The sequence below is a fragment of the Brassica napus genome, chromosome C5, assembly GCF_020379485.1.
Source record: "Brassica napus cultivar Da-Ae chromosome C5, Da-Ae, whole genome shotgun sequence".
Lineage (NCBI taxonomy): Eukaryota > Viridiplantae > Streptophyta > Magnoliopsida > Brassicales > Brassicaceae > Brassica > Brassica napus.
The window spans coordinates 31,707,171-31,715,519 of record NC_063448.1 but is presented as its reverse complement, the minus strand read 5'-3'; the positions used below and the strand labels follow the sequence as shown (position 1 = coordinate 31,715,519).

The 8,349-nt window shown below is 43.3% G+C and overlaps 1 non-coding gene across 1 annotated transcript; it reads right to left on the bottom strand.

Annotated features, from left to right (window-relative positions):
• Positions 1 to 2,607: 2,607 nt before the first annotated feature.
• Positions 2,608 to 2,714, bottom strand: LOC125588127. The gene has a single exon (XR_007324521.1). It is a non-coding gene; the product is annotated as a small nucleolar RNA R71 (small nucleolar RNA).
• Between the last annotated feature and the right edge of the window lie 5,635 nt (positions 2,715 to 8,349).

The following is an 8,349-nucleotide window of genomic DNA, read 5'->3' as shown; positions in this document are numbered from 1 at the left end:
CTTCAGCGCTTGCCTCATCGAAGAAGTTTCGTAAGAAAGCATTCTTGATGTCGCTCCAGGATGTTAAAGATCCTATGGGTTGCTGCCTAAGCCAATGCATCGTTTCTCCATTTAGCGTGTATCTGAAGATCTTGCACAACAGGTATTCTTCGGGGACTCCTTCCATCCGAATAACAGCGATTAGATCCTCGAACCGTTCCAAATGGTCCATAGGATGCTCGTGCGGTAACCCAGAGTAGGGTATCTGCGACACGAGATAGTATTGAGGCTTCAGCTCGAAATTCTGCTTCTGGATCTCCGGAAGTCGAATAGCTGATCTGTTGGAATAGTACTCATCTGGGCAATTGTAGTCGGCCAGAGGTTTCGATCGAGCGTCCTCATCTACAGGTTGAGCAGCTCTTGTAGCATTAGCATCAGGGATTACAGTTCACTGAGCATCTATTTTCTGACCTGTTGCATTACGCAGATGACCGGCCTGGTCATACAGGTTTCCGTTCTCGTCCTGAGTTAGAATAATAATGTTTACCATTTTTGACGACACGGTATCGATCGACGTACGCGGTGTAGTATCGATCATTGTCGAACGACTGGGATATATCGACGATGATGGTCTGGTGTCGGTCGACGGTTGATTGTGCGTATCGATCGACGACGAAGTGGTTGCGTCGAGCGATGTGGAACGTTGACCTCCACGGATGGTGCGTTCCAAATGAGCAGGATCGTCTGAGAACAGCAAGTCTTTCTCCTTGTTGCTTCTGGTACTGCTGCGCATGCACCTGAAAAGACAAGAAAAAGATTATTAGAAAGGGGGTAGAGAAAAGAATAAGAATCAATAAAACTAAATCTAATGGCGATCAAAGCTCCCCGGTAACGGCGCCAAATTTGATACCACTCAAATTACCCTAAGGAGTGTTACTCTCATCAAAAGAGGTTCAGATGTAGTACTTAGGGATTGAATCCACAAGGAGCTAGGGAACAATTAAATCTAGTGTTTATTAATTCTAAAGGTTGTAAATGTTTAAATGAAATAGTAATAGTAACAAGCGAGTAAATAATAAATGTAGCTTGGTTGGAAATGATATTAAATGCAGGGCCACTATTCATGTGTTGGAGATTATAATACCTATAGATGCCTAACTGTTGCATGCATGATATATTAGAGCTCATTCGCTTAACTCAGTGATCAGCTGTCGCATGTACCACTGGTTAACAGACTAGATCTTGTGTCTCAACGGTTAGTATGCAGACAATGAGAGAGTGTCGATCGATGGTCTATTAAGACGTCGACCGATACACCTTTGCCAACGTCAATCGATTGTCAGTTGAGGACATCGATCGACGGGTTCTAGCCAGGCCTATGCGCGAGTATGAAATGCCCTACTAAGATGTTAAATTGGCGGTTAGCCCTCTCTAGCTGTCCTAATATGATAGATAGATGTCAGGATGGGATAACAAGGGTGCTTGAATATGCAATCCTATGATCAAGTTCTAGTTAGCAAGGCTAAAACAAGCAATGAATACATATCTATCATGAATATCACAACAAGGCAGATCTATAGTTTGGGGCAAATCCCACAAACCTATCTGAACCCTGGATCTAACAGTTGAGCTGCTCAAACATAGCAAAGCAATTCATAACAATAAAGGAATAGAAACTCATAGTATAGATGAAAAAAAATAGAAACAAGGAGTTCCAATCACAAGTGATCTTCTCTCCCAAATGAAACTTGTAACAAAACTAGGTATAGAAAAAAGAAAAAGCTCTTCCTGCCGTCAAACACTTAGGCAGTATATATTCTACTAGGTTAAAAACTCGTCAGGGCATTTTGGTAATTTGGCTTAGCCTTGGTTTTTAAGTCTGCTGAATCCAAAATGTCGCGTCTGGTGTCTCGACATCGATCGATGGTACTTGTGTACATCGATCGATATTAATCTTCATCTGTCGAGGCATTTCCTGATATCGATCGTCAGCACTGATGCGCATCGATCGATTGTTCTTCCTCTCGACGACCTCTAAGTGGTCAGCTCGGGTGAAATGTCCTTTAAGCTCCAAAATGCTCCAAAGTCATAGCTTTACTCCGAAATGCACCTGAACCTGAAAACATACCTAGAAGAGTAGAAAACATAGATATATATATATAGTAAAATACTTATATACCATGGATAAAAGTGGGTCAAATCCAAGGTATATCACTGATGCTACAGGAGCTGCTCAACCTGTAGACGAGGACGCTCGATCGAAACCACTGGCCGACTAAAATTGCCCAGATGAGTACTATTCCAACAGATCAGTTATTCGACTTCCGGAGATCCAGAAGCAGAATTTCGAGCTGAAGCCTCAATACTACACTCTCGTGTCGCAGATACCCTACTCTGGGTTACCGCACGAGCATCCTATGGACCATCTGGAACGGTTCGAGGATCTAATCGCTGCTATTCGGATGGAAGGAGTCCCCGAAGATTACCTGCTGTGCAAGCTCTTCAGATACACGCTGAATGGAGAAGCGATGCACTGGCTTAGGCAGCAACCCACTTGATCTTTAACATCCTGGACCGACATCAAGAATGCTTTCTTACAAAAACTTCTTCAATGAGGCGCGCGCTGAAAAACTTCGGAACAAAATTTCCACATTCTCGCAGAAGGCTGGAGAGTCCTTCAAAGATGCGTGGATTAGTTTTAGGGTCTTCCAGCGAGACTGTCCACACCACGGATTTAACGAAGTGCAGCTGCTAAGCACTTTCTTCCGAGGTCTCGCCTTACAGTATCAAATGGCTCTTGATACGGCGAGTGAAGGAAACTTCACTACTCGTAATCCGTTGGAAGCTGAGAGACTTATCGAAAACCTTGCTAACAGCAGCAGCACCAAAAACACTAACTCTGAATGGAAGAAGTCTGTAGCCTCTATCGGGAAAGAACAGATGGACGAAGTAAGAGCTAAGTTAGATGTGGCGCACGAACTTCTTAGGAAGCAAGTCTTTTCAGCTGAAGGAGAAGTAGCAGATACAGAAGGAGAAGAAAATGTGAACTACATCGGAGGTACCGGATTCCAGAAATTTGGAAACCAGGGCAGAAACAGAAACTTCTTTGGAAATGGCCAAAGAAGTAACCAAAGTTCACAATTTCAAAAACCCTTCAACAACAGCAAAAGCAACTCGAACTCTTACTACCAAAATCCACCACCCCAGATTCAGGAAAGCAAGATCGAAGAAATGCTTGATCGAGTACTGTTGGGACAACAACAAATCAACGTGGATTTCAACGGTAAAATAGACTCCGCCTACAACAATCTGAACAACAAAATCGAGACCTTTGGGACTCAGGTGAGAAAACTTGAAACGCAAGTAATTCAGACGGGTGAAACTATAAAGAGACAAGAAGCTTTCGCTAGAGAGGCAGGAGTTGACAAAGGGAAACACCACGTAAATGCCATCATAGATGATGATTTTTGGCAAGTGGTGAGAAATGAAAAGCTTGAGGAAGGAGACTTCAAAATCGAAAGCTCCATGAGTCTCGGCGGATCCCAATGGTGTCGACCGATGTCGATGAACTCGCATCGATCGACAGACCATGATGAAGATCGATGGACGGATTACTCCAGTCATCGATCGACTTCGTCTACTAAATCGACTGAATGCAATGCGGTTCGAATTCTAACTCATGAAGAATTTGCAGCTAAGCATCTTCACCCACCCTCCCCTTTCTATGATAAAATCGATCGATCGGTTGAGCAAACCATCGATCGACAGAGTGAGTCTAACGTCGATCGTCACAACACACCTCCCATCGATCGACAGGCACCTCTGACATACCGAGTGCGGTTACCCTCAATCGATAATGATTACATCAACGCACTCAGACCACCACCTAAACCATTAGCTAACCCACCCGAACCAAAACCCAATCCTTTAAATAGTTGACCAGAATTAGTTCAAAAAGAACAAGAAGCTGATGGGAGAAGGTTAAGGAAAAGAAAGGAAAAGGTTCCTCAAAACCTTAAGAGGGAAGCTAACGATAAGGAGATGGGTGGTTTCACTAAAAGAGTCCTCAGAATCCCAATCGAAAAACCTTTTGATGAAGCTTACTTCACACACCGGTTGTGGATGTTCTTCAGAGAAACAAAGGTAACTGAGGAGGACATTTGGAGAATGTTTCATCAAGCAAGAGAGAAGATGAAACACAAGATCACATTGACGAAGAAGAGTGATCCTGGGAAGTTTGCAATACCATGCATGGTTAAGGGTGTTGAATTTCCCCATTCAATGTGTGACACATGAGCATCAGTTAGTATCCTCCCTAGGATCATGGCAGACCAGCTTGGTTTGACCATCGAACCTTCAACGGAATCCTTCACCTTCGTGGATCTTTCAGAGAAACGATCAGGAGGAATCAAAAGAGATCTGGAGGGACAGATTGGTAATGCCCTTGTCCCTGTAGATTTTCATGTCCTAGACATCGAGCTTAACTGGAACTCTTCACTTCTGCTTGGAAGATCTTTCCTAGCTAAGTAGGAGCTGTATGTGACATGAACAAAAATAAATTGTTTCTAACGCTCATAGACCCAAACATCCACTACGACCCCATCCGACCTAAGAGAAAGGTCATTAATTCTGTGGATTACGGGAAAGAACTTGGTTTCATTGGCGCATGCCATTGTGGAGCAGAGTATGAATCGGAGTACGAAACAGAGTAGTCGGAATCGATCGACACCCCAACCTTTCCATCGATCGATTCCAATGAGTCAACGGTGACCGATGACCGCAACAACACGTCACTTGATGTAATGCACCCAGTTGACCATTTCGCTCCACCTAATCATTGTTACCAACATTTTGCCTTCAAACCTCCAAGCAAGAGAGGACATGATGATTATTCCATAGTCAGTTGGGCAGACAGTGGTTTCCATGAAATTTTTGTAGTTGACACTGTAATTACTTCACCTAATGAGGAACATACAGAGGAATACGATGAGGATTATTGGAAAGAACGTGCAATAGAAATGTCTTTGCAGGATGAAAGACTTGAAACACATAAGTTCACAAACACGTTTCCAACATCGTTCGACGCTGTGCACTCCACATCAGTCGATACCCACCCTCGTCCAGAAAAACAACCGCTCACATCGATCGACACTCAAACAGGAACACTGATCGATATTCGCACCGCAGCGAAAATTCAGGAGCAGGAGAATATTCCAACCCCGACTAGGTTTATAGATACCTATATAAATCGTTTTGCACCCCCGAAACCACCTACACACATCAGAGCAAACACACAAGCAAAAAAGATGAATACTCTTCCTTCTACATCAACAGAAAAATCCATGAAGAGAAATCATCTCAAGAACACAAGTTCTGCAGAAATTACTCTGCCATCGATCGATGTAACTGTATCTACATCGATCGATACTACTCTAAACCCTAATCTTTCTATTTCTAAATTGAATGATTATGCAAACATTTTGATTACGGTTTTCTAACACCTGATGAATTTGGTATTTTCAGAGACCCAGATGGCAACGCACGTGCAATGGATGGAAGGATCTTACAAGTGTCCAGAGAGGACATAGCAGATATCCTCCAAGTAGCCAATGGACCTGACAACCTATTCTCACAGCAACGTGGCACTCCATACGTCATTCAAACAGATCCTAACAACCACGTAAGAGTCGCCACAACAGAAATCAATCCAGATCTACCACGCCAACCAAAAGGGCAAGCTCCGATCGATGGTACAACGGAGACATCGATCGACAGGGTAACACCAACGTCGATCAATAGAGATGACCCGACGTCGATCGACAGACGGTATGAATTTGGGAACCGCGCTTTTGACATGTACGGAGCCAGAAAGTTCACTTGGGAACAAAGGGACGAGTATGGATTCTACAGAGATGAGTGTGGACACGCACGAGGCGTCACTGGTGAGATGATACCTGTCACAAAGGACGACATCAGGAAATTACTGGAAAGAGCGTCTCTTTTTGAAGAGAGCCACATCTGTCTTCCAGAACGTGCCACTTCCTTCACACTCACAAGACTGGCACCAGAACTCTACACCAAAGATGAAATCAATGAGATGGTGTTTGGTATTTGTGGAGCTCAGGAGAAACTTGGAGAGGAGCTCAAATCACTGGTAGAAGATACACATCAGCCTTTGGATAGAGGCTACAATGAGCTTTTCAGAAGTATGGCAGAAATGAGGACAGAAATTGAGAGTTTACGTCAGCAACTTGAGAAGGAAGCAACGACCTCAACATCGATCGACGCACCAAATGCAACATCGATCGACGTCAGTCTTCCTACAGTCCAGATCCCTGCAGAACCGCAATGTTCAACACAACACAGGGATGAATGGGAAGTCTCATACATCGACACGAGGATAAACGACGTTTACTACCCTCTCAACAACAATGTGGCTGGCTAAGCACTAAAATCGAGCTACTACAGCAAGATCTGGACACTATTCGCAAGAAGGCCAACAACCAGCCACATTTATCGACATGTGTACCTTCACATCGCTCGACGCTAAAGTGTCAGCCATGAATGAGAGGCTGAGGACTTACGAGGACATGCATGACCGCTTTATATCACCAGTCATGACATATTTAAACAAATTGTCTAGTCAATTACTTCATGCCCAAAAAGATATTGCGAACATTACTAATCAAAATTTTTTGCAGGCAAAATCAGCATCGATCGATAGGCTACGAGGGCCTTGGATCGATGGCAAGAAACCTGTGGAGTTACTTCCTTACACAGCAGCTGAGGTTGACAAGATCACATCCAAGATCTACACTGCTCTAGACACCATGGAGGAACGACTTGACAAATGCTGCGATGACATCTACTTTCCATTCGACAACAAAATCAGTGGACTAGACAGCCATGCAGAATGGCTACAGAAAGAAGTCAAAACCATTCAGAGGCAACTCGCAGCTCAACACCAGATATCAGCATCGATCGACAGGACACGAGCAAAATTGATCGATGGCAACTCGCCGAGATCGACCAACGAACACATAATCGCATCGATCGACGCCGAGTCTCCACCAATCAGCGAGCAGCTGATACACAAGACAGTAGAGTCAATGCAAAAGGAACTGACAGAACTTTCAGCATACGCCTATGACAACATAGGCTGGCACCAGGTCAGCATTGACGACGTTCAAGAAAGGCTACAGAACATCTCCAATGTACTTGAGAAGATGGATGACAAATGGACAAGAAATGATGAGGCCACAAGAAGTTTCATTGCATCTTAGTCCAGAATGTGCAGAGATGACGTGGATGCTTGCTTTCCAACAAGCAGCTGTTTCTCCACCCAATAGCCAATCACTACCACAATCAAGCTAAATGACTATAATCAAGCGCTGAGTGGGAGGCAACCCACTATTAGGTATTTTATTTAGGTTTTATTAGCTAGCATTTATTTACTTTCGTTTAATTTCTTTCAGATTTAGGAGCCCAAGTAGGAGTTGGTGGCTAAAACCATTAAGGCTTGATTCATAAAGACTCCAATAAAAGAGTTCAAAACGGGACTTGGAGGCAGCAATCTTCAAGGCTCGCTTCCGCAAAGAACTCTTGGATATAGGTAAAAAAAAACTGAACAGAACTTGGTGGCAACCACCATTAAGTTTTGATTCATGGAAGCCTGTCCAATCTTGGTCACTGATCCTGCAATGGAAGCAGACTTTGACTCAAGAGTGAAATTTAGAGAGAGAGAAACTAGGAATTAACTTTTACCTACAGCTCCAGATACCTGTCTGAAATTCTTGCATCATGTGATCGATACTCCCAAGGTAAAGCATTCACTTTATATTTATGCTAAGAAATGAAATCAGTAGAGGGGATGTCAGACGTGAATTGATGAGTTGTGTTATGTTAGAAATGGTTGCTAAGCTAGGATATTGCATAGTGTGCTTTTGTGATTAGGACTTTTTAAATGTGGTTGCAAAATTGTTGAGGAAAGATTTCTATGCTTTAAAATGTTAAGTCCCCAATATTTTCAAACCTCTTTCAGAGAGACTGCCTGTATGTTTTGCTTGAGGACAAGTAAAAGGGTAAGTCTGGGGGAGTTGATATACCTTGGATTTGACCCATTTTTATCCAAGGTATATAAGTATTTTACTATATATATATATCTATATTTTCTACTCTTCTAGGTATGTTTTCAGGTTCAGGTGCATTTCGGAGTAAAGCTATGACTTTGGAGCATTTTGGAGCGTAAAGGACATTTCACCCGAGCTGACCACGTAGAGGTCGACGAGAGGAAGAACAATCGATCGACGCGCATCAGTGCTGACGATCGATATCAGGTGATGCCTCGACAGATGAAGATTAATATCGATC